We start from the raw sequence: 27,003 nt of genomic DNA on the forward strand, positions 1-27,003 counted from the left end.
ATAGCCACCATCAGCAGGAATATCAGAGGTGCCGCTGCTCTTGAAGGACTATGTGGCGAGAACATTTGAGCAACTGGTGACACCAAACCAAGAAACGTGAGCAGAACGAGAACAGGAATAACGAATCATGAACGAGCTGGGAAACAGGATACAACGTCTGAAAGGGGAGACCTGACACAGCACAGCATTCTAACCACATTTGGAAGGTAGAATAAAAGGAACAAATAGAAAGTGTGAGGTGGGAACAGGCCAAGTATCTGTTCCTCAGTGAGCTACAATGAACCACAAACCAAATACGAGTAGAAAATGCAGTATTGCTGAAGGAACAGAAACATCAGAGAAGTGCGGCCAAAGCATCAGATGCCAGTATCAAGGAGATTATTTTTCTCTTCCTATTGCACAAGGAGGGCATTGGCTATCCCAGAAGATATTCCAGTTTGAGTGCCTCTCCTTAAAACACAGACAATTGGAAAGTCAAGAAAGGCAAGTCAATGGGAAAGCCAAGATTTTTTTTCCTTTTTTGTTTTGTTTTCCTTTCTTCATCTTCTCCAAAATAAATTTAAAGGAAAAAAAAAAAAGAGAGAGAGAGACTAAGTTAGGGAGATGCTAAGCATCATCCAAAAAGGCCCAAAAAGGCAGTAACAGCAGAGGACATCCATCAGCTGTTCCCCATACAACTGACAGGAGGACAAGTGGTAGAAAGAATTAGATATTAGAAAAATGAAAGTCTTGTTAATTTTAAGAGTAGTGAAGACCCAGAACAGGCTGTCTCGGGAAGATGAGAAATCAATACTGAAGGTTTAAAAAGAGGTTAGACAGACTGTCAGCTTCTGGAGGTGAGACAGGTACACTTGATCTTGCCTAAGAGGCTGGCAACCACTAAGTTACCTCCCAAGGTCTTTTCCACATCAGCATTTCTGGGATTTTCTTAATGCTTCGAGTAATCTGTCTCAATTATGGGATAATTCCATATGTGAAATAATACATCTGGTATTAGTGTTGGCGTACATTGACTCATTCCTCTCTCCCCTCTCCCTTTTTTTTTTTTTAATGGAAGATACTGACAGGACAAATTTTACCTTCAGAAAGCTCACTAAATTCCGCGAGAAATGAAGTATTTCTTACTCCTTTTCCCCCTTCTGCTTTGTTTTGATTTCTTCTTTAAGGGCCCAGTGCTGTGGGCACTTGTATCCCTGGGTTTATTTTTGACTTGAATAACTAAAAGAATGAGATTTTTTTTTAAGGGTTCTGCTGTAAGGTCACGATACAACTCATTTTTCTCAGTAATAATAAGGTGCTGTCTTGATTTTCTCTCTCCTTTAAAGTGCCCTCAGGTGTGTGCTAATTGATGCTGTGCATGTTTGCCCCAGGGAGCAGCGGAGGAGTATCCACTGGAACTGCGAGTCCCTTCTCTGTGTACTCATTGGCATCTCTCTTCAGCTGCTCAGCAATCGATCCCGTTAGGTAGTCCCCGGCCACAGGGGATGGTGCCTATCGAATCCCAATTCCAACACACTGCGTGTAAGGTACAGCTGCAGGGCAAGGATACCAAAGCAAGACGGGGTTTTTGCACCTGACCCAGTCCAAGTTCATCTAAGCCGTGTATCTTGATGTGTGTCAAGTCTGAAGCATCTCCTGCTGCGGGAGACACGTCCCAGCCACGACCAAATAGGACACTTGACAACGTTGTTCTCCCACAAGAGAAAATCCCGCCTTTATTTGTACTCTGGGGAACAATTTTTGGATTACTGAGGGCTTTGGTATTGCAAAACAAATTAGAATATCAGCATTTGCTAAACAAATATTGACTCTGAGAACTGCAAGCAAAAGAAACGTGCAGTACCCTTTCTGTTGTAAATAACAGCAGATCTTAGCTCCGCTGACAGCCGAGCAGAAGGGTCCTGATCACGCAATGCTCTGGACAGCCAGCAGCAGGCTGCTGAGCACGCCACGCTCACAGGGACCACGGCCACCTGGCACAAGGTGACCGGGATGGAGCTGCCCATGGGCCCAGCTCCCTGCCCTGCAGCCCGAAATGCAGGGCCCAGTTTTCCAGCAGGGAAGAGTACAGAACTCCCCAGCTGTTATTTTACAAAGCAAATGTTTCCATTTTGCTTTATTCCCAGTAGGTGAGTCTCTCCAGACTTCCCCCAAAACAGCAACTTCATCTTCCAGCTTGGTGCTTGAAGTTCTGCTGTGACAGAGGTGTACTGGGAAAGAAGCATATCCACTGTTTCTTTTGCTTATCCCCCACAGACTAAAATCACTAGGTGATATTTTTAATCAGTATTTCAATATGGCATTGCTAAAATGAGAACATTAGCGAGTGCATTTACACGTACAAAGGAAACCAGTCTGAACCGTATGTGAGCACCAGCGAGCAGCAAGGATGCATGGAGCTGGCGAGTGAGAAGGACAAATAGCTCCCGGCCCCTCCCCTGTGCTTACCTTCCCACATCGCATTAGACAACACCCGTGCCAGGTATGTTTCTTTCCATCTCACTGTTTAAACTGAGACAGAAAACGTCCCTTGCGTAGAGCAACTCTGGGTACATGATGAAAGAGACATTTGCATTTAGGACTGGGAAGTGCCGAGCTCCCTCCCGCTGCCGCCTGCCCTGGCCACGGGGACACAGGGAGCATTGCTTGGTTTCCCAAACTGAGAAAAATCATAGCACTGATGACAAGTCGGGTCCCTTCTCCCAGTGAAATAGTCCATATTTTAACCAGGACAATCTGATTAGCTGCAAAGCTGACAATTTGTATTCCGCTCTCGAGTCCGGCATTGTCTAAAGCAAGTCTAAGGGAAACACTGGCAGAGATTCAGCGGTGGCTGCAGCACCACTGGGTGCTGCTTTAATAACTTTTTAATCTCCCCCACAAAAAGCCGCATCACACTTCCAAATAAGCTGGTTAATTTAAAAAGAAAAATCACACCGAGCTCCCCAGTGTTCCTCAAGTGCTGTGAAATTAAAAGTACATTATATTCCGGCCAAAGAACACAAGGATGTAGGGCAGGAGCGAGGCTGGATGTGTGACAGTTCAAACTCTAACTTCAGACCACCTCGAGCTCTGAGTGGAAACCTGTACCCTCTGGAAATGTTGCATCTCTTATCCTTTAAAGAAAGAAAGAGTGGGGCAAGATGTAGGAAAGCTGCTACACAAGGTTTAATTGCAACCATTTGTAAGCTGCATCTCACCCAGATACATATCTTATTTATAAGCAGCTATTGCTAATTAAGCAGAGGAAGTGGTTATCACCAAGTGAAAGGCTTGCAGAGCGGGGTTATCACCACTATCTGATATAACCAAAGTAACCCGAGCTATCGATCCAGAATTAGCTGGCCATCACACACTGCACGAGCCCAGGACCAATTAAGAGGCAGGGAGAAGGATGCGCGGCACCGCAACCACAGCGCCTGCATCTGAATGAGGCCTCAGCACAACCCGCATCGACTTGTGCCTCAGGAGGTGACAGGGTCTGAAATGGGCTATCTACTTCTCACACACCCCCTGGGATCACAGCTTCTGAGACCCACGGGGGTGGTACATCACGCTATTCAAGGCCACAGAGATATAGTTCAGAGTAGCACCGACACATTATCACAGCACTGTTCAGGATAAGGCCCTTGGGGACAGCACCACGGTGCTGTAATGCTGTTCCCTGTTTCAGAAGTAGATCAGGGATCCTGCACCGGTGTTTCCCAGCACAGACGTACCGTAACTTAACCTGCAGTTTCAGTCCGCCTGCCGAATAAAATAGCATCTTGCATACCTGCAACCATTTTCTTTTCAAAAGCGCAGGGTGGCATACGGACATTGAACACAGCTTAGCAATAAATCTGGGAGGCAGGTAAATATTAGCATACTTTTCACAAGGGTTAAGTCTGAAGGACTGAGAAGTCTCTGGTCAGAAAGAGAATGAAGCCCTTCTGTCCTTCAGCAGCTCACTTTTGTACATCAGAAGTCACAGGGCAAACAGGGCAGTGCAGAAACCAGGCTCTGAAGAAGCTCAGCTAAATGCTCCTTGAAAACTTAAATTGAAAAGCTCACCAGTCTTACTTTGTTTCTCTTAAGCAATGCATGCTGTGGTGCTGGCTCACAGGTGAAGCAAATTGCTGCTCTAAGTCTGTTAGAAAGGAAAAAAATAAAAGGCTACCATATGGCGCTGACTGGAGTATCCCTTAGCAGGTGAAATGCATCCAAAACAGTAGCTACCGTACTTAATTGTTGTGACAAACTCGGTGATTCAGAGTGGTAGGACTTTTTTAAGTAGGCTAAGATGCTGTTCCCATCTAGAAAGCTAACGCTGGGGATAGGAGACAAGAGGGGGAGAAGAGAAACAATATACTTGCGTGCAGAAATTTATGTCATGCAGAAACAGGAAGGAGTTCAAGTACTGAATCTGAGAAACGTGAAACAACTAACTCAGATGTCGGCACGCCAAAGGAGAAGGATGCACTACGCAGCACGGGGTTCCTTCCACCACTCCCCTGACCAAGGGAGTTACCCTGACTGAGCTGCCACGTAAGTCACGCCTGCACTGACACCATGGGCGGCAGATCTACGCTGATGAAGACAATGAAGCCGGGCAGCGCCTGTCCATCCAGGTCACCTGCGAACCTGCTGACACCTACTGTGGACATTATTGGAAAGAAAAAAAGGAAAAAAAAAAAACGCTTTGTTCAATCTGCCTTCTTCCTGATCCACACCCCAACATGCTGGCAAGGCTGAAGAGGCCCGGATAAAAGCCACAGCGGGGTTGCTGCCCTCCCTGCACCAGGGTTTTGCTCCCAGCACGGCGGGCTGCGTGGGATTTACTGAGCGCTGCCAGGCCAGCAGCTGCAAGCACAGCTTTGAAAATGTCACTGGAAACAGAAAATGCTTTCCTGGCCCCAGCAGCTCCCAGCACTCACACACACTTTTTCCATCCCCGCATTACCTCAGGTGAGTTGTCACTGCAGCTTGAAGTTAATCAGCAATTAGGCACTTAAAAGCATTTACAATAAAATGGTAACAGTGGTCTCGGGTTTATATCCACAGTTATGCAAGGTACCCACACACACAGTGTGCCGCTGCCTTTTGATGCAAAATCACGTCAAAGCCTCAAATACTGACTGGCACAGCTTCAGCCTGGCTGCTGTCTGATCTCAAGGGCCAGAGTGCGCGGCGTGCTCCGAGGAGTCCCTGGGCAGCCGCGTTAGCCAGATGTGACTGCAACCACGTGGAAATGAAATTGCTGCTTTCGCATTTCAGCATCTCACCGGAGCAGACAAACAGCACGGCCAGACCTGAGACCTTCTGATCTCAAAGAACAGGACTGAGGGTCAAGGCTTTTCCGCCAGCTTCTGTTGGGATACTGCTGCCAGGGGTACGCAGTCCCCATCGCCCGCAAACTGCCACGGCCTCGTCCCTTCCGAAGAGCCACCTCCTCTGGACTCCGTTCTGAATTACTCCAGACACGGACACCAAAGAGCACCTGAAACACGACCACGCACACAGACTGAGTGGCGTATAAATTAATCAGCCTCACGCGCAGATGAGGCAGATGAGGCACACTTCCAAGTTCTTTGCCATTTAGAGTGAAGCTTCCCGAGATGCTGCTGGGATCCCCCGCAGCCACAGCGGCTCTTCTCCTTGCTGCATGTCCACATCACACTGTCCACATGTGCCAAGAATTTACAAGAACCAGGTTAAGTTTATTCCAAGAATCTTTTTCCCTTCACACACAGTAAGAGCCAAAGAATTGTATTCAACAAGACAGATCCGCCAGCAGTTCCCCCGGTTCCCCATGCCCTGAACTGTCGCCGTCTCAGCAGCACACCCACAAAATATTAACCTACTTCAAGCAACAAGAAATGCCCCTCTTCAATTCAAATAATTGAAAAGTCCCCGTAAGAGACCCAGGGATTTGATTCACTGTTTTTTCCCAGGGTAAACACTTCAGGTGAACTCAGCTAATTATATTCATCATGAGCTGAGCTCCTGAGGTCCCCACAACCCAACAGCCTTGCTCATTTCTCACCCAGGAGTTTGCATTTTGTTCCAACATCCTAAATCCAAACTCTTACACATCTTGCAGAGGGGATACACACATGCCCCTATATAATACACACACACACTTTTGAAGCAAGGATTGAGAAATTTCCTTTCCCTTCTAAAAGCCCCAATTTAAAATAAAACTTCCATTAGCAAAAACAGCTAAGAATTTGTCCAAGTTCAAAAACAGAGCTTGCATAATTTTATTTCATTATAAAAAATTCTTTAATTACCATGTTTCTTTTTTTTTCTTCCCCCCCTTCATAAGATCCTACAAATCTTAGGGGAAAAAGCCTTTTTGTGGTCCTTCCACGCTCTCACTAATTTGCTCGAAAAGCCTACAGTAATTTCCCTGAACAGCTTCCAAAATGAATCCCGTAAAACAGCCTCTCTCACTGGAACTGTCTTATTTGCGGGTGACTTGAAGGATCAACTCGTTACAGGGCTTATTTGAAAAACAAAACCAAAAAAAAAGAAAGTGTTTGCAATTTTAAATTCATAAACACACATTTTAAAGCGTGCCTACCCTGAGCTGCAGGCATTTTCGTGCAAGTTTGAAATATCAAAATACACCAAAACCGAGGAACAGCCACAGCAGATCTTCCTCCTCTGTGGAAACAACATCTGACCAGAGGAAAAATAAAAAAGTAATAAAACTAAATATTGCCAAAAATACCAGCCACGAACCACCTCCAGAGAGCAACGGACAGCACTGACCGTTGGTCACAGGGAGGAATGTCTTGGGGAGACCAGGGCTTCCTGAAAAGGCCACTTGAAAAAGTCGATCAAGATGGCCAACTAACTAGCCAACTAGTCCAGCAGAGGACAGCCTTCCAAACTGCTACCAGGAAGTCCCTGACCCCACTTTGGAGAGATCACCGTGCAGTTTTCACACCCGACACACTCACTGTCACACTCAGTCTGGGATGGGGTTAACAGACGGAGCCTGAAGGCACAACACCGCGACTGCTCCACGTCCGTGCTCGGGACAACACGCCACCAGCCTTCACTCCACCTAGCACCTGCAGTGACAGGGAAAGCCTCAACACCCAGCATGTCCTTTTCTGCAACCAGACTTAAGACTGTAGCTGGTATGCCAAGGCACAACTCAATTTTTGTGATTCATCCCAAAAAGACAATGCTGTTAGAATAGGTTAGAGAGATTTCCCTGTTAATCCGAGCTTCTTCCAAGAGTTCAGTGCCTGGGGCAGACTACCTCGGACAAGATCCCAGTCCCTGAAAGAGGAACTGGGATGATCTCCACTAAAAGAACGTGAAGTTGAAGAGAAGACTTCTGTCAGGCGTCGGTGGCTTCACTGAAGAGGGACAAACACAAACGCATACCTGGAGACAAACGACTTGCAACTGCACGACCAGGAATCTCATCCCCAATTAAAATATTAAACCATTTAAAAAACTTATTAACCATCAATCTTGTCTTTAGTATAATGGACGTAACCTTAAAATCTCTGACCATGAACAATCCAGCCTCTTAAAATTTACTACAGGGAAATGCGTTATTCAACCAAACCCGAGCTGGCTCAGAATCTCAAATCTCTTTGTTCCCGATGCTGCGAGGAGGCGTCTGGGCAGGGGGCGGAGGGAGAGGGAGGGCTGTTATGAGCAAGCTGGCTCAACTGATTTCTTGTAAACACCATAAAAATGAGCACTTGACCATAATCTATGAATCGGACATAAAGGGAGAATGCAGTTCTTAAAGAAATGAGCATTTTTAAGTGCTCCTTGAGCATCAAATTGAAGAAAACATTTATGAGTTTTCCATCATGTTGTGAAGCATCCTGTCAGGCAGGATCAACCCCATAAAACTATTTTGTGACGGTACGTGTAAATGATTTTAACATTATCTGTCGCTCTAAAGCAATAGCAGAGACTAGTCAAGCCATCTGAGAGTTCAGAATTGTAATAGGGCCTTTGAGGAGATTATCTGCAGGCTAATCCTGCATTTTTTCATGGAGGCATTCCGCAATGTGAAGCACCATATTCACACGGCACATTTCACCTCCCAAAATTACCTCTGAAAGAGCCACTTAAAAATATTATACATTGTGCAGACGAGCATATATCTAAATGATATGCATGTCTAACAGGAATGGGTTATTTTCGAGGGGTCCTAAGCTCAGCTTTTCTATTTGTTCATACAACTGCATGCAATAATAATATATATAAGAATGTATGCATTTCAACCAGATTCACACGACCACTAGAGTTGTTTGCTTATTGTTGCATGTTTATGTAAAAATTACATTAAAAACAAATGCATCTTTAAAGATATGCTTGTTTTTTAAAATTCCAGAAAAAAAAATATATTTACATTCTTCATAATGCTGCAACAGCTTCAAAAAGCTATGCATGAGAACGTGCAACTTTAATGGTAGGTACTTAAAAGCACTCACTAAGAGATGTCTTCAGCCATCGTCCTTATTCATCCTTTGCCGTCCTTTTCCCACAAAACTCTATTTTCTTTATTCCCCACCTATGGCTCTCAGGAGTTCAGGCTTCTAACCTCAGTTTTCTAGATGCCATCCAAATCAGATGACTCAAATAGCAACAGTGGGCATGTTCCTGTGAGGTCCAGCACTTCAGTGTATCCCACATTCCCACTGAGGCAGGAAATAGCCATGCTGGAGTAAAACATGGCTTTTTCTTGATCAAAGAAATAAATAAAAAATAAAAATAAAACCCACCCTGTTGAGGATGCAAAGGATCAGTCCTTCAAATCCTGCCTCAAATGATAAGAAACTAAGAAACCAAGCAGCTAAGATACAGTAAGACTGGTTTAGCACTTAGATCAACCCAAAAGAAAAACCTACTCATCACCATCGGAAATTTTCCTGATTGCCTGTTTTTGTTGTTTGTTTGTTTGTTTGTTTGTTTTAAAAAAAAGCCTCTTTCTTATCCAAGGGCACCAGTCTATAATGAACGAAGCAGGTTAGAGGCTTAGGAAATCTTAAGACAAGCTGCAGGAAACTGTTGGGATCCTGCTTATTCCCCAGCTCAGCCACGTCGGCAGGCAGCAGAGGGAGCGCTGTGCTGTGCCGCACTGCACCCCGAGCAGTTTGCTTTCCACTGGCTCTGTTCGCTCCTAATGAACTCCGAAGTAATAACGCCGCGCTGGAAACACATTGGGGCAGCAATAAAAAACAGCGGTTGCGTTCTTACATCATTGTCATGCCTGACAACATCCAGGCTGAGAGCAGCAACTTGCTGCAGCTGAAAGGAAGGGGTTCGGTTCCCTGCAGGCTGACCCAGCACGGCGTGCTGGGGAGGTGGGCACCAGCGACACGCAGACGAGGGATGGGACAAGGGACAGGCAAGGCTGACCTTGATTCCACTGGATGCTGGGGATTTGTTGGCCTCCGGTCTCATTTGAGATAAAACATTTAAAAAGAAAATACATGTGGATACAAAGCAGTTTCAGCAAGTTGGGCGTACTTAGACACAGCGCAGTCTCTAAAGCTACAGAAGCAGTCTGGGATGGGTCCGAGGAGCTGCCGGCATCCCCACCACTGCAGGGCTGACCCAAGGTTACAAAGCTGGAGAACATCAAGAGCATCTCAAACCAACTTACAACTGTGAAACAGGAAAAAAAAGGTACATCACATCATGTCGTATGAAAAGCTGCACGTTATTACTTCTGATTCACCAGCAGACAGGTACAAGCAGGAGAGAGGACAGGAAGCACTGTCCCAAGGGGCTAATCGCATCCCCGTGCTGATGCCATTGGTCCTTGCACCTACAGCAAGCAAGCAAAAACCACAGTGTAGGTAGAAGTCTGTTCTCATCTTGGCCTTCATACTGCTCACAGTAGCCAAACAAAGCTATGCAGAAGAATCATTTACTTTCTCCACCTCTCCGTTCCCCAGTTTGTAAAATGGGAGCAGTTCTGCCTCCCTTCCCCGCAGATTTGCCACCCTTTTTCTCCTGTTCCTGCAGACACCAGACACCACCCTGGTGCTGGACACAAACGGAGGAGAGCGCAGACAACCTGACTCTCACAATACAGCTGCCTTTAATATCTTTCCTAACACAAAGAAATTAGATTAATCTCATAATCAAAGGCGAATGTCATGTTCAAAAAGCCAAAGCTCTTCTCCAGTAATAAGCTTATATCTGTAAAACCCTGTGGCACAGCAACACAAGATTTCATTTTCTTCTGTATTTTGCCATGGAGAGAATAACTCAGTTTCACTGCCCCATCCGTGCTGCCTCCCTGATCCTTGGGTCCATAAGAAAGTGGCTGACTTCTGAGTGCAACACCAAGAATCGAGTCCAAAGTGGCTTTCAATAACTTAATTCAAAAAAAAAAAAAAGAGAGAGAAAGAAGCCACCTTCTAAATTTCCTTTGTCTATGTGAGGAGTGCATTAGATCAGATAAGGGATATTAAATGGCCTTTAAGCCTGACAGCAAAGAACAGCTCTAATGGGAGTCCCAAACTGTGCTGCTAGCAATATACTGTACTTACAAAACAGCAACATCAAGATGCCAGAACAGTGCCGTGACCTATATTTCCTGCAAACCAATTTTCTTCTTTGTAAGGTGGATGGAAAGTATCCAACTGCTCAAGCTCCTTTTCTTCCTGTTGGAGCTTTGCCTCACCATACATATTTTTCCTACACCCAACTTCCCTGTGCCCTGCAGCATTTAAAGCATGAATTATCTACAGTCTATTTATGCAGTTATAAACAATAAATACTGCAAAATCGTGTTTAGGCTGCAATTACCAGATGGGAACTGAATTCTTTATATCTCAGTTCCCTACTTCTAAAAGAAGCCAAGATTCCCTTAAAGGAGAATCTTAAGGAGAAGAGCAATATCCCAGGGGAATAAAGACCACCTTCTGAGGAATTTGCATGGATCCATTTTTGATAGAGTACACTAGAGCTGGTGCTGTCAGAGCATGCAGGTTTGGACTTTACCATTTCCACTCTGAATCTGCAGGATTCCCCACTCTCTACACCCTTTAGTGCTGCAGCTTTTTTAAACCGTGTGAGCAGGGGAAACACAAAGCTTAGGCCATTTCATTTTGTCTTCTGTTCTTCCACTTCACAAGTACCTGTAAGTACTCCTAAACCTGGGCAGGAGCATTATCAAGTCTCCATGGGGGCAGAGGAAGGTGGCATTGGAACCTGTCCTCCCACAAAGCCTCCAGTGCAAGGTCGCTGTGATGGTCACACCTGAGCCTCTGGTGAGGCAGCACCCAAAAATCACTGCTAGCGTAAGGCCAACCACCAGTAAGGGCTGAAAGGGCTCGGAGACGGAGCTACTCTGAGGGTCACTGCCTGGGTTTGGCAGGAAGAAGCCCAAACTTCCAGCCTTCGTATTTATCAAAGTGAGGTGCTTACTCTTTCGAGCAGCCCAATCCTAAATAAATAAAAAATAAAATAAATAAAATAAAGAGAGGACATGAAAATCAAGACAACGTTTTCAGAAGAAATGAGGTATGTTTGTTTGGTTTCTTTCACTCCACTGCCTTGTGATATCCCTAAAATTCCCATTTTGGCCTCAGAATTTGCAGAGAGGAACTTCCCCCGTGTCTTGTGCAGTCACACTGTGCTCGAGTGGTCAGCGAAGCACCCGAAAGGAGTGATTGCTTTTCAGTACGCTTGCTTTCACTCCCCCTCCCCTCTTACAGCCAGCCCTGCCAAATGCAGGCGCTCTCCCTCAGGCAGGAAAATTTGGAAAGGGACCACCTGATGCAGCTTTTATTCCAAAACAGTCTCACGTGTGCTGAGTGTCAACGAGAGCCGTGTTGTGCCACAGCACCCGCTTGTCTCGGGAAAACGGCAACGGTTCGGTGTCGAACACCTTGAATGGTTTCCAACTTCGCGCTTGCCCCATCTGCTCCTCTCAGCTCATTTTGATTTGTTTTAGCCTTTGTGCCTGCAGGGCACCAACAAAACTGCAGCATCACTGCGAGTTCCCCCGCTATGGAGCAGTGCCACGTTTGTCTCCAATTCAGCCTCCTCCGGGAAAAGAAGAGCAAGATCCCTGTCCAGTTCTGCTGTCTCTCCCTTCCTCCGGAAATACGCATAAGCAGCTACCTGGCCTCTATGTGGAACTCTAAAACAATAAAATAATCCCACCTGTAAGATAACCAACATTAAAACCCTAAGTCAGATGTCTGCAGAACGCAGCCAAGCGCATGAATGCTACATCTCAGCCCATCTTTATGAGTTGGCCCAATTAGCTAAGGAATTAAGTCAAAATTACTGGAGCTTATGTAGCATTTTGTTTCTTTGCTGTTAGTATGGTATTTATAGGACCTTTAAGGCAAAAACGCCAGCAACTTCCAAACATTGAAGAATCTGGGATTCTGAAACGGAAACAGAACTGCTAGTTAGGTGGGAAATTTGACAAAAACAACGGACAAAATATACATATGAAAGGGTTAGGCTGTGGTTTGGTAGGGGTTTTTTTTGAGACAGTACAAAAATTAGGCAGTCCCATGATACCATCACAGTACATCCACCTCTGGATTTAAAAAGGGCCTTAAATACTTAAATACAATGGAAGAAGGACATTATAAATAAGCGGGGGGGGGGGGGGGGGGGGGGGGAAGAAAGGAACAAAAAAACACAATCTTTCTATACAAGACTCCACTGAAATAGCTCTGATTAAGCCCAAACATTCAAAAAAAAAAAAAAAAGAGAGTTCATCATTCCATAGGCTTAAAGTCAGCAATCGCCAGATTAATGAGGCGCCCACAAAGATGCAGATGTGCCTGTGAGAAGGGAATCTGTCCAAGGCACTCACTTCTGAGCCACCAGGGACTGAATATACAATACAGCACAGTAAAACACAACCGATGGGGCACAGCCCCCACAGCTCACACTTCTAACTGGTGATCGCAGCATCACTGTGACTATCAGGCTGCAAACAGCTCAATACTCGCTTTAAAAAAAAAAACAAAAAAACAACAATGTCAGTGGTCTCGAGGTACCTTTGGTTCTCTGTAAAGCAGGTCTCAGCTCAGTGGAAAAAAAAAAAAGAAATTACCTAGCCAAAAGCTCAGCACATAGTTCTTCGGGTGCAAAGTATCAAACAGCAGAAATGACTCAGCATGTGGCTGAGTTTGGTATTTGCAGCGAAAGTTCAGGACATGTCAGGTAACCACTAACTTGTTTTCCTTCCCTACAGCACGCAGTGAGCGTACCCATACTCACCCATACACCAGCTCCATTGTGCTGAATCATTCAGCTGGGCTCCCTCACAACAGCCTGAGTGACCAAACCTTCCTCCAGCAAAGCTACGGAAATTTAGCTCTACACTTCAGAAGATGTATGGTTATGCATCTCTAAACCTAAGTCGCTAACCACACAGCTTCTGCAGCATCCTGGGCAGGCAGTCACGGGGCTGAGCTGGTCCTGAACTCAGGGAAACATCGTTCAGCGGCCACTGGGGAGTAAATGAGGCAGAAAGCGAGTCGGCCAGGCAGCTGCGGAGCCGAGAGCCCAATCAGATGGAGGAGCTGCAGGGGAAGGAAAGGTGAGCAGAACTGGAGAGCCAGCAGCCAGCATCTGCAAGGTAAAACATGAGCTATTTGCAACTAACAGGCAGCAGGAAGGGAAAGCTCACCAGCAAAAAAGGCTGATTATTTCCTAAATTGCCCTCCTGAAATTCTCCAGAATACCGAACCGCACATTAGTGAGCGTGCACTTATCCTGCTTCTTCAAAAAGAGGGGAAAAATAGTCAGGATACGTATCAGAAGAATGGACTGACTAGCTTTGATGGACATGCCACTCCTTCAAAAAGTACAATTGCCCGAGCTCTGTTCCTATCTGTTGACATCCGCTGGCAAGTCAAAAACGCCATTCAATTCCCTAATTTCTCCTTTTGAAATAGGAGCTGTATGACCTCTGTGTCGCTGCGAAATTCTCAGCAGCCATGATGTACAGCGCAATTACAATGCTGAAATCTCAGTTACCGGTTTGTTCCACAACATACTGAAAGAAAAGTTGTCAGCCGAATGTCTCCAGCCAATTGCAAAATACATTATTAATGAAATTAGAGTAAGAGGAACCTTTTTGTGCAGCTCTTTTATTAGATAATTCCAACTGACTCGGTTCCACAATTACAGAACCTGAACCCTGCTTTTTAAATGTTGCCACATGTAAACTGCACTCTGTATTTGCACTTGCAGTAATACTCTGAAGGCAATAGCCTGTAATAAGCAAAATTGTCATTAAACTCTAGTCCAGGCCCTCCCACTAACGAATGACAGCACACCCTGGAACCCTGCACTGACGATATTCTTCCTACCAGTGTAATACTCTGTTTCTTCAGAATTCGTACACAGAAAGATACAGGAACAGACGAGCATTTCAAAACAACCTATTTCAAAGTAAGAAAGACATTTAGAATCGCAGATCCGTCCTTGATCTCCAGAGCCAGAATGAACAGGGCAGACTGTGACCCCCAGGATGAGCAGCGATATTCAGCCTGGATCATTCTTCAGCACGGGAAAAGCGCCTGCTCCCCCAGGACTAGACACCAGATAACCTGAGCTTGAGCAAAGCAAACCATAAAGAGGAAAAATAAATGCAAAGGAAAGAAAAAAAAACACCTGATCACTCCATATCACCGCCAGCGAGGAGGTGTTCAGTTGGAGGACGGGGCAGCTCACGGAATCCTAATGGGGTACGTGCCGCTTAATGTCTAGGTAACCTGTGCAAATCTGGCTCTAGCTGATAACGATCAAACCTAATTACAATCTGACAGCTGTTCAGTGGCTTATATAGTGTTGCCGACTCTTAAGATTTTATCACGAGTCTCATGATATTTAATGTTTTTCTTAAGCCCTAACTCCTCGAGTCAAGCAATTACCCAGGAATCCCACTTCCAATAGTAATGAAAATGAGAGTTTCCACCTCACGAAGGTGGAACAAGGCTTAAAACATGACCCAAATGCAACAGAAGTTTCTAAACTCAAAAAAGCAAATAAACCCTAACACAGATATGCTTAAATCCGCACCTTTTTTAACCTGAAAAGGTGATGTTTGGAAGACTACGCCAGGAGCTGGAAGGGCTGCCTGGCCAAGCTGCGCAGGTGCATTGCCTTATTCCACTTACTGGTGCCCGGGGTACACCAGCACCCACTGCTCCACCAAACAGGTGAAATAACAGGTTCAAACAGAAGTTGCTGATTACAACTACAGCAAAGTAAGTTGCCTGCATGAGGAATGGCTGAGTGCCTTGCTCAAACCTACCACTTGCCTCCTGCACTGATACCTCTTTGGAAACTTAACGCCGCCTGCCATGCTCTCGTCCAGCTCAAACACCTTCAACTCGAGGGTCACCCGGATGGCCGCAGGGGCGAGGCGGCAGCGTACGTACAGCTCTGCACTCCTTCAGGCCCCTGCCTTGCCCCCGCAGCAGGAGCCCCGCTGGCTCCCAGCACAGCTGCAGCTGGCCCCGCGTTCGGGGACCCCTGCTCCCGGCAGGACACACGGCCGTACTGCAGCAGGACACATTTCCAGCCTCCAGGCATCTGTGAAGCTGCGTTTCTGCGCCAGAAGCAGTATCGCCACGCACAATACTCCTCAGCGGATTGTTCTCCCACACTTTTCCAGGATGTTTTCTTGCCTGTGTAAGCTTTTCGCACCCACAACATCCCAAGGCAGCGAGCCTTCCTGCTTAACACCAGATCGTGTGAAGTGTCTCACTTGTTCTGAATCCGCTGATTGCTCTTTTCCTGTGATGCCCTTCACCTATTTTATGCAACAGAACAATTCCTTATTCATCTCTCCTCCTGATTTTAAGAGGCCTCAATCATTTCCTCTAGCATCCCTAACTCACTTGCCCTCCCCAGTCATAGCACAGCAGTCCTCAACCTGCAGAAGCAGGAAACTTACCCAACCACTCCAGGTTTCTTCTATATTCGTGTCTACTCAGCACGCAGATTATACAGCTCAGAGCCAAAGTTAGACTCCAAAGATGTCCAAGCTGAGATCTCTCCAGCTTTGGACCAAGGAAACCTTTAGGTCCACCACAGCAAGCCAACAGGCCAGAATTTTGCTCATGCAATGAGAAAGACAGTAAGACTTCAGTCCTTGACCCACTGCAACAACCGAAATTGTGAACATTCATTGCAATCCTTGTTTTCTTTCTGCGTTTCCACGACTTGGTTCCTAAGAGTGACCTTAAATATGCATAATAAAACCGGGAACATTTCAGACACTAAGCACAGCTGACCTTTATATCAAATTATTCTATTTCGGTAATGTTGAAGAAGCGATGCGTGAGTATCATACACGTCTGCTACGCTTTGCAAAGATAACAGGCATGCTGAAAAGCTCTCTTCTTCCAGGGGAATCTCTTTTCATAGCTCTAAGCCAAGTAGTATGTGCACTGCACCAAGGTGGGACTATGAATTGAGAAGCCGGTGATCCTGATTTCCCGATCCCAGGACACACTTCTCCCAACAATTTACACATCCACTACCCACGGAGGAGCTGCTGGAAGGTCATTTGTATGGGTAACTGCTAGAGAGAACTGGTGATTTAGCTCAAGTGACAGCAGCACTAGCAATAAAGAGCATCCTCTCTACTCCAACCAAGGCTTGACTGCAACTCCGCACAGTCCTGCCACAGAGCAAGCCACAAAGCCTGTTCCACATGAAAAAAATTGAACTAATATAATTTAAAGCATGAATTTAAGCTCCAATTTAAGCTCATTTAAGCTGCAAAACCATGTGTTGGCATGGTTATTTCAATATTAAAGTTGCAATTTTCAGTTTAGCTTCAGCTAAGTGAAGGCTTTTAAATGTTAAATCTATATAAGCCAGTCCTGGTCTGAAAGATGTTTCCAATAAGGGCCTGCACCAGTTTACCAGTGTAGGGAAAAATAAATCAATTTAAAGCGGGAGTTACTCACTGATCATGTACATCCCGGACCTATGACTGGAGGGACTTTAGTCTATTGGCAGTAATCACACACTTTAACACAAGCCCGACATCATCTCTTCATCCGCCAGACAAATAAAATTTCACGTTGGAAAACAATAATGACAACAAGTTAATATTTTCAGTTATAAGTTATCTTCTCAAAGAGCACTTGACCTTCATTGTAATTTCCACACAGCTTGCAGTAAACCACCTGAGTGTGTATAAAATATAATGAATAAAGAAATATTAAAAACGATGGAATGTTATTAAAGTAGGTCACAATTCAAACAGCACAATTACTGAAAAAATGATGTTTGAAACTACATCATTCACAATCCTTCCCACACTGGATGAGCTACTCTATAATTTATTTTGCTTAACAACAGCTTCTGTCCATATTCTCTCTCTCTCTTTGTCCCCAAAGACTCTACTAATGCAGCCCGCTGTGCCACACGACAGCAGTGCCCACACGAGGCATGAAATGTCACAGATCACAGCTTTACACCTGGCCAACATAACATATTCATCAAATTCTTTCGAGCAGAAGCATTTGTTGTTGTTTTGTGGGTCAAGCCGCACAGAGACAGATGGAACGGGCACTTTATTTACATGTGAAGTCCCTAAGCCCATTCACTTTATTTATGGCAGACAAAATCTGGCCTTACACAGTCATCTCAGCAGCCTTGGACCAGAGATGCTGTTGCTTTACAAAGATAAGGAAGAATGGTTTTCTCCCATGCTTCCAGATGATGAAGAAGATTCATTTGTTCTTTAATATTATATTCCACACACTCAGAACATCTTATAAATGCTCAGAGTGCGGATTTTGATTCACAGCCTAAGAGCAGATGAATGCAATTAATACCCACCTGTATGCTAAAGCAGCTCCGAGAGACAGCAGCAGAATGATTGGGCTCTCTAATGCACACCCAACTACGCCATGAAATCCCAGATTCTGCAGAAAACTCAACGTAAGCCTTTATAACGCAGGTTGGAGAAGTCAATTCTTTTCTTTTAACCAGAAGGTCAGGACACATGGATCCAGACACTGGCTTTACCCATCCTTCCAAGGACTACAAAACAAACTAAAGTGTCCACGAGTATGCAAACACAGAAAGGAAATCCTTGGATGCAAAATGTATCACTTTATACATTAGGGATATTTTGAGTGACCTTGAAAAAGCATTTTAAATTTATTGACATGGATGTTATTATGACAGTTTTGGGGAAGATACTTCTACAGAAATAGGAAAATCTTTGCTACAAGGACAGTATTAACCTTTCAGAGTTATCTTTTAATTACCTGTGTTGCACACAAGTGAGATGGATAACTTGGAAGCCTCCTTATTTTCCTGGGAGCTGAAACACACACTCACAAAATCTCAGGACAGATCTTCCAACAGGAAAGAAAAAAAGTAGTAGCCTCCATTACATTGCTCTTCACATTGTGTTAAATAAGATTATATATTAAAGTCTGGATGCATATCTAATTTTATCGCTCAGCATCTGCCAGTGCTTCATGACCTCTGAGATAAGCTGCAAGCACTCTGATAAATGGACCAGAGGTAGTCCAGCAGATACACAGCAACCCTCTAGATTTCCAGAGCCATATCTTGACTCAAACACAATTCATACAGCACCGCTAAACCTCCGAATTAACTTGACACCTCTTCTCCCCCTGCAGCATACTGCCATCCTGCTCCTTCTCTAGCCTGAATATCCAAAGGCACTGCCATTAAAACACATTCATAACCGGACAATTACTTTTCACCAGAAAGAGTTGCTATTTTTATTTGAGAAGATTGAAGTTCAGACAGCTAAATGGACAGCCATGATTACAGAGACAAGAATAGTTTTAGACATCAACTTCTTCCTCCTGAAACATGGATTAGGTCTATGTGGCAAGGTTTCGGTAGCGGGGGGGGCTGCAGGGGTGGCCTCTGTGAGAGAAGCCCAGGAGCTGCCCCATGACAGAGCAGAGCCAGCTCCAGGGGACCTGCTGCTGGGCAGAGCTGGGCCATGAATGAGGCTGGCTGGGCCTCTGGCAGAGCAGACTGAAGAAAGGGAAAAAAACTGTTGTGCTACAGCAGCTGGGAGAGGGGGGTAAGATCCAGCCCTGCAGCCCCCAAGGTCAGTGCAGAAGGAGGGCAGGAGGTGCTCCAGGCACACAGCAGCAGTTCCCTTGCGGCCTGGGGAGAGGCAACTGGTGGAGCAGGCTGTCCCCCTGCAGCCCATGGGTCCCACACGGAGCAGATCTCCACGCTGCAGCCCGTGGAGGAGCCCCCGGTGGAGCAGGTGGATGTGGCCTGGAGGAGGCTGCGGCCCATGGAGAGACCCCGCAGGAGCAGGCCCCGGGCCGGAGCTGCAGCCCGTGGAGAGGAGCCCACGCAGGAGCAGGGGGTCTGGGGGGAGCTGCCGCCCGTGGGGGACCCGTGCTGGAGCAGTTTGCTCCTGGGGGATGGATGGACCCCGTGGTACGGTGCTTTTAGTTTGTTTTTAGTTCCAACTGCTCCAGTCTGTTAGTAATAGGCAATAAATTACATTAATCTCCCTGCACTGAGTCTGTCTTGCCAGTGACGATAATTGGTGAGTGATCTCCCCGTCCTTATCTCAACCCCTGAGCCCTTCCCGTCGTATTTTCTCCTCTTTTTCTTTGAGGAGGGGGAGTGAGAGAGTGGTTGTGGTGGAGCTCAGCTGCCCAGCAGGGTAAAACCACCACAAAACACCATTTTTTTCTCAGTAAGATTCATCACCTCGGTTTACTAAGGACAGAAAACAGGGCAGAGGGCAAGCACACCGGAGCTCGAGGAAGTAGAGGGAAATGTGCCACATCCAACTTGAGCTGAAGGGGAACTTCTCAGTAGGAAGACTGGAGTAATCTAAATCAGAACTGGGCTCATTTAATGCCGTATTAGTCCTGAACCAAGCAACTGCAGTGACTTCCATGTGTTGACACAACCCGCTGCAAAGACCACCTGGGAGTTACAAAGGCGCGCAGTGTCATACAGCACTCGCCACAGCTGGGCCTGATACCACTTAGAAGCGCCTACAATTAATAATATTCATGCAAAGAGATTACTGCTGACGTGACGAAATTCCAGGGCAGGGAGGAGTGACAGCGAAAGAGCACCTTAACCTCCCTTCTTGTGGAAGGACAGAGAAGTAGAAAGGAAATATCAAATAATGCTGAGCGTCTGGATTTCCTTTCAGCTTAGCAAGAGGAAGGCAACCCTTGAACACGTGGAGTTGCACGGCAGGTGTGTCCAGAGAGCCTTGGGCGCATTGACCACAGCAAAATATCCTGAAGGAAGGCAAAACAGTCACTCCATCCTCAGCTGTGGCTTTCAAATGAGATGTAAAACAGAGCCCTGACCATTCATCGTCATTAAAGATCCCATGACAATTCCTGCAAGAGTAAAAATGTTAACTAACATGTCCTGGCCAATATCCAACTTGGATAATTGCATTCTGCTTCCTAAATTCCCCTTGCAGTTTCAATTGGATTAGTTTTTCTTCATTTCTCTTCCCTAAACCCCTCCTGCGTAATGTTTCTAGCCCAGAATGGCTGCTGGATTCCACTCCAGAGGTACGTGAATTATCAGTGCTGGGCAATCCCAACATACATTTTGTGTACATTAGTCAGAGAAAACGCTCTGCGAGGCAGAGTAATACCCTTACCTCTCGCTAAGGAGTATTTAACTTTTCAAATGAGAAATCCCACTGATGTTGGTAAGATTTTTTTTTCTAAAATACTGCCCTGCACACGTAATGGCAGCAAAGCCAGCCTCCTGCAAATGAGCGCAGCCCTTTGATGGGCCATATCTGCAGCTTAAGTAGCAGCAGTTGCTCTGACTTCAACAGAACTCTGCCACGTTAAAATAAGAGTAAACATTCATACAGTATTTTTCCACCAAGTCAGTCACGTTTAAGTGCTGCAAGAATCAAAGAAGCTGCAGTTGAATGCATCAATCTGCAGATAAACAAGAGGAATATCAACACACGCTCTTGCTTTTAACTGGCTCGCACAATCTTCATGCTATTTTGAGAGAATTTTGGAGGTCTCTAATGTGGCATATCAATAAAAAATTAAAGTGCTGTGTAACACCTATCTCCTGGTATTTGTCATGTGTACTCTACTGTGAGTACCTGTGATACTGTGGAGGCAAACTGAGACGTCCTGACCCCATGCATTTTATGGAACAGGAGGAACAAAGGTGATTTATGTGCATAAAAGCAAAATCTGGCAAGCCTTTGATCTTCTTGTAGAACAATCCCAAAATGATTGTCAAGATTGCTTAGGTTTTTCACCCTCTGCATTTCTTGTAATAGAACCGTTTCAACCAAAATGTTGTTTTATAGACACTGTTTAAGGGGTCATTTCCATCTGCCTTCCAGGTTACTCAGAAGAATCCTTTTCATTCCCTCTTCCAAGAACTATAATCAACAGTTGAAAATAGCTCGTTTTCATTTCCAGCCTGCTTCTGCATGCCTGGTACAGCATAAAACCACAAACACGCCACCTACTTCATGTTTTAAAGCTCTGATAGTACAAGGACATCATTAAAAGTCTGAGAGAGAGCAATCGAAGGCAGACTACCATCAGGGGAAGAAGAAACACAGAAGATATAATTATTTTGGTATTTCCTCATGAGTATTGTAACCCTCCTCCATTCCTCCCTGTAAACAGTGAACTCACTTAATAGGGGTCACTGTGAAAGCATCCACATCTGCCAGCTTCACGTTGGGTTAGCTGCAGCATCATGCTTACACCCCTACGGGAGGTGTGGAAGGAGGCGATGCGGGACCTCCAAGGCATCCTACTTCAGTGCAAATGCATTATTAAGGTACAGAACTGAGCAGTGAAATTAAACGTTGGTAACAGAGGATGGGTATCAGTAGCAAGCAAGACTTAGGTTCATCTGATGAGTACAGATGGATCTGCAAAGGAATTTTATGTCAGAATCAGATGCTTAAAGACGCACAGACTACGTTCCAGATCTACAGCACACATAAGAGGTTGGTAAGGTGAGAGCTGATCATCAAAAGTGACTGACTCAATTTCCTGCAGCTCATGTTCTATCATTCTGGGTACCAGTCTTGAATCCAGCTCATCTCCTTTTGCTGATATCAACATGGGAAATGACACCCATCATCAACCTTCTCTCATCTCCTCCCACAGCTTCTCCCACTGGAGAAATGGGTTGAGCTGGAGGACACCAGAGCGTGTATCCTTACGATAAGTAGTACTGAAGATTACCTGGCATTTCTACAGTGAATGCAGGATTGAAAGCTTAGTCCATTCATCACAATTTAATTGCAAAAGTATATAGCTGCTCATCAATGGCCTCAGCTTCACGAACGTCCTGAAAAAGGACTGGAGTAGGATGACTCTTTCAGTGCCTCCTTCCTTCCCAGCCCACCCCCAAGGACTATTCTAGCTGGAGTGGAAATGTTAGAAATACCGTGCTCTAAAACACAACAGTCACTACCACAACAATCAATAAAAAACTACCATGTCTACATGAACAGAAGCTTTGGATTAGAGAAACCTCAGAACAGAAGGATTTACCTCCCCTCCCCTCTGCATCCCGATGAACCCTTCCAAAACCTGACTGTAAACATTTTAATTCTCTGTCAGCTCGCTGGAGGAAATCATTACAGAGGCAAAATTAGACAGCACCATGTGCCACTGCAATAAGCATCTGCCAGTCAAGCAAGCGTCACCCTGCCAGTCACCCCAAGCACCCCCACGCTCCCACCCGTGACAAGGGTGCTCGGAGCACTACTGGAGCCGTCAGACCGATGCTGCATGTCAGCCAGTAAGTGGTATGGTATTTCAGGGGGTTATTTCTTACTTAGAGCAAACAGTCCTCTCTCTCTTCTCTGCTTCAGGCAGTTTATACATTGAATTCAATTTTAAGAGATACATGTTTGTTTACTAAAGCAAACAAAAAGCAGTAATGAAGTAAGAGCTGCAGCTAGAGTGAAGTAAGCAACCTGCTTATCTTCCACTCCAAATTCATTTTTTAGTGCCAAATATTGACACTAGAAGGTAAGCAGCTTAGTTGCGTGTCTGCTCTTCACTCCTTCCAAGTACACCACAGAATTTGGTGCGAGACCGCTGAAGGATACGCACCGACCTCGTCTGTGCTTTCAGCATTACGTCCCACAGAAGCCATCTATACTTGTTGGGGTTCTTGGAAAAAAACCATCATTATCCAATAGCTAATACCACCAGCCTCAGATGGTATTTCTCTTTCATCTCTAGTTTTCCTTGCCTTCATCATCCTTCAGCTTCATCATCCTTCAGCCTCATCATCCTTCAGCCTCATCATCCTTCAGCCTCGTAACATCAGGCAGTAAACCACACACAGAAGAAAATGTACCGTGTAGCACTGCTCAGCACCAGAACCGAAACTGCACTCTGCTTGAATGTATTTCCTTAACTAAGTAAAATAAATAAATAAATAAACTAATTTCCTATTAAAAATAAAGAAAAACCCTGAATAACCTGTAAAAAAAAATAATGATTTAATTCAGATCAAAGCCTCAGGTGTTTTGTGGTTGTTTTTTGCTGTTGCAGGTTTTTTAGATTTTTTGGCTGAGACTTACCAATCACATGAATATTTACAAGCAGTTTAATACCACAATTAAGAGGACACAGCCAGTTCAGCTCAGATTTGCCTAAATCCAACATAATGACTTCCCACAGAACTACCAAGTCTCCGACCGCGGAGCCGCAGCGTCGGAGGGTTATTTGCTCCAAGGACCTCTTTAATATGGCTGTATTGTAATACTGCAGTGCAAAAGCCTCTCCAGTCATAAAAAGAAATGTAGCCCAGAAACAACTTGTGGCCGCTGAATAAAAAAAAAAAAAAAAAAAAAAAAAAGCCCATTTGCTTCAATTTGCGCTCATTTAACACCGGCATTACCACAGCAGCTCGGCTAAAACCTCCCCCCCGAAGACCTACCTGGTCAGGATGCTCGGGCAGGGCAGCCCCATCCCCTCCTCCGAGGCGGCCGCTCTGGGAGCACGGCGTTGCAATTCGCAGCCCCAGCGAGCAGCCCCTCTCCAGCCCTCCCCCGTCTCACTTCGGAGCCGCGAGCTTTACTTTACCGCCGCCGAAGGCCATCGTCGCCCCCCGGGGAGCGGCAGGAGCCCGCTGCCCTCACGCCGGGTCTCGCCCCCGGCCCCCCGAAGCGGGCACGTCCCGCACCGCCCTGCCTCGCCAGCCCCCGGCTTCTGCCTGATCGGCCGCGAGCCCGCCTGGCTGGTCACCTGCCTGCCGAGAAGGCGCGGAGAAAATAAATAAAAAAAAGAGAGAGAGAAGGGCAGCGAAACACGTTTGGGCGTTGCGGGGCCGAGCCCAAAGGGGGCGTGCGGGGTGCCGGGGCCGCCCGCAGCGGGGCGAGGGGCTGGCTCCCCCCCTCCGGGCTCCCCCCTGGGGTCCCCCCTCTCCTCCTCGTCCTCCCCCGGCTCCTACCTGCAGCCGGCGCCGCTGCCCGCATGGCCCCGCTCAGCCCGGGCTGGCGGCGGGGGCTGCGCGGCGCGGCCCCCCCCAGCGCTGCCGCTGTGGGCGCGGAGCGGGCCCGGCCCAGCAGCTCCGGGCCCGGCCCCCCGCAGCCCCCCCCCCGTTACCGCATTGCCGCCAATAGCGGGGGAAAAACCAGCCTTCAGCCCCCTCCCCAGCCCGCCCCGCTCCTCCCCTCCGTCCTGTCACGGCCCCCAGGCGCGGGGGTCCCGCGGAGAGGCAGGGGTTCCCTCATGAAAGCCCCGTGGGGTATGGGGGGGCTGCTCCTGCCGCGCTAGGGTCGGGCCGGGGAAGGCGGCCGACAGCCCTGGTGGCTCAAACTTTCCTCCCTGATCGCAGCCCTGTTGTAGGGCTGTGCCCCAAGCTGCTCAGGCCCTCAGGTGACTGCAAAAAGCGGTATGCACGAAGCCCTCCTGCCAAAGGGATGGCACCTTCCCCAGGAAGGAGCGATTCCCCTGTGAGAAGCAAGCTGCTCGGCTCACAAACTGCAGAAGTGAGACAGTGATTTAAGTTTTTGTCTAATTCTGGGAGACTGAGCTCATAGCAGCTACAGAACAAGACTCCAGCTGCAGCTCATACCCCTTCCTAGCAAGATCCTTACAGCATCTTGGGGTTCCTGTGCCCCACAGAGGAGCAGATACTAGCCATGATGGAGACAACAGTCACTGGATCCAGTGGCTACCAACACGTGCCTTGTGGCAAGGCGTTAACCTCCTGTCAGTGTGACCCCACACATTTGACTAAACCATTTTTCCTGGCCCCAATCTCTTACCAGCACTCCTGTGTCACGTCTTTATTACAGCGGTAATAGCTCTTCCTGCTTAATAGGCTGCTTTGATGCAAACCTGGAGCCATCCGACACTGCCTGCTTCAGACATTTTGTTATCCTTAACTGGTGGATGATAAAAGATGAATAAAGCTGTCAGATATCCTATTGATTATGTGATTGAGATGTACCCTGATTGCCCTTCTCATGTCGAGTTTCTTCCATTCTATTTCTTTTGTGGGGTTTGGGTGAGAATGGAAAGAGCAACCGTGCCTACAGAGCTGTGCTGAACTTGCAGTGGATCGGCCTGATCTGCTCCAGTCCCACTGTGTCCTTGTGAGGAATACAGTTCTTGGAAAAAAAAAAAATATATATATATATATATATTTGTCAAATCTCAAGACCTGCATTCTTCTAGCATTATGGTGTCTCTGGCTCTGGGCCCCTGCAGTTTTCTTAGCATCTTCTTGCCCATTTTGGGGGAAGTTTGGCAAGAAATCCATCAGGTTCACACTGCAATTGCCTTAAGCCACAGCTGTGGTGCGTGGTTCAGGTGCGGAGTGGGATGTAAGAGAGCTGGGGTTCGCTTCCATCTCCAGTACGGGGCCTGCCTGCTTTTAGTGAAACTGCTGCATTATGAAGGTGGCTGTTGGTACAACCAACTCCATGAGCTCTGGGAAGCTCGACTGGCATATTGAGAGCCCAAGGATGCGTGTCTGTACCAAGAGCGTCAAATATTCACGTGCCTATCTGCAATGCCATCCAAACAAAGAGAGAGAGAATCAGGAAATGTTTGTAAAAGATGACTGAGACAGATCTATATGCAAGTGAGATTAATTTCCATTCCTCAAACACAGATGTCTGAGCAAAAAGCCACGCGAGTGCCTCTGAATAAGAGCACCGGAGTGCTCGCGCAGAGCTGCCGGAGCTCCGGCGCCTCTGCGTCAGCTGGGAGGCAGAGTGCCACCAACAGCTGGGCGAGCAAAGGAGCAAGCCCCGAGAGAGGGAGCAGGAGCGAAGATGCTGCAGTGCACAACTGCAGTGAGGGACCGATTATCCTCATCTCAGAGCAGGCAGAGTTTGAAATGGAAATGAGGGGAAGATTTCCCTGTCACACTACCCGGCAGCTAGAGTAAACGTTGCTCTAAGACAACAGGGAAGCAGGCAGCATGCAGCGTGGACTTTGTTTTGTTTAGCTGTTATGCAGCTCATCTCAGAGGTTCATTTAATTGCTACTCAAAATGTCCCATATGGTAATGAAACATTAAGAAAAAGCTATTTTTACCCTCACATCTTGACACTGATATTGAGGTCTTTCTGCTTGCAGGGACTTCGGCTTGTGTACTCAAAGCAGAGCAAATAATCAGTTCCTCGCACAGGTCTCATCCATATGGGCTTGGGAACAAAATATTGCCCATGATGTTAGCAAAGGCCTCCAGAGATGGGAACTCAAAGGCCTCACATCCAAGCTGCAGAGGTCATACACTGCTTCCTTTTGCCATCAGGCATGGCCAAGAACGCCTGGGGTTACAGCGCCTACTCAACCCAAAATTCCCATGCGGAAACCAAGCCCACCTTCACTCATGTACTTAACCCTGAAAACTTCCAGACGTGTAACTGCCAGGCAAGGATGAACGCAAATGTCTAGGAAACTTTTGCTGCTGCCAAAAAAGAGAATTTTGACTTGCCCTGTCATCACCCTTCATCACATTCTGTTGTTTTTTTCCCTTCTTTCTATGACTTTCGGAAACTCCCGGCGT

General features: G+C 46.5%; 1 protein-coding gene across 5 annotated transcripts in view; it reads right to left on the reverse strand.

Annotated features, from left to right (window-relative positions):
* The window catches only part of DAB1 (DAB adaptor protein 1), a 438,670-nt gene that overhangs the window by 393,508 nt on the left and 18,159 nt on the right, over positions 1–27,003 (reverse strand). For 2 of the 5 annotated variants that reach the window (XM_048062083.2, XM_013176237.3), the window contains exon 1: positions 23,917–24,050. The exons of 1 other annotated variant lie outside the window; for it this stretch is intronic. The gene's annotated coding sequence lies outside the window, so the exon portion shown is untranslated. Of the gene's footprint in view, positions 1–23,916; positions 24,051–24,429; positions 24,480–27,003 lie in introns of those variants that run through there. 2 more of the 5 variants (XM_067001659.1, XM_048062080.2) reach the window with 2 other exon arrangements.

Source organism: Anser cygnoides, chromosome 8 (assembly GCF_040182565.1).
Source record: "Anser cygnoides isolate HZ-2024a breed goose chromosome 8, Taihu_goose_T2T_genome, whole genome shotgun sequence".
Taxonomy (NCBI): Eukaryota; Metazoa; Chordata; class Aves; order Anseriformes; family Anatidae; genus Anser; species Anser cygnoides.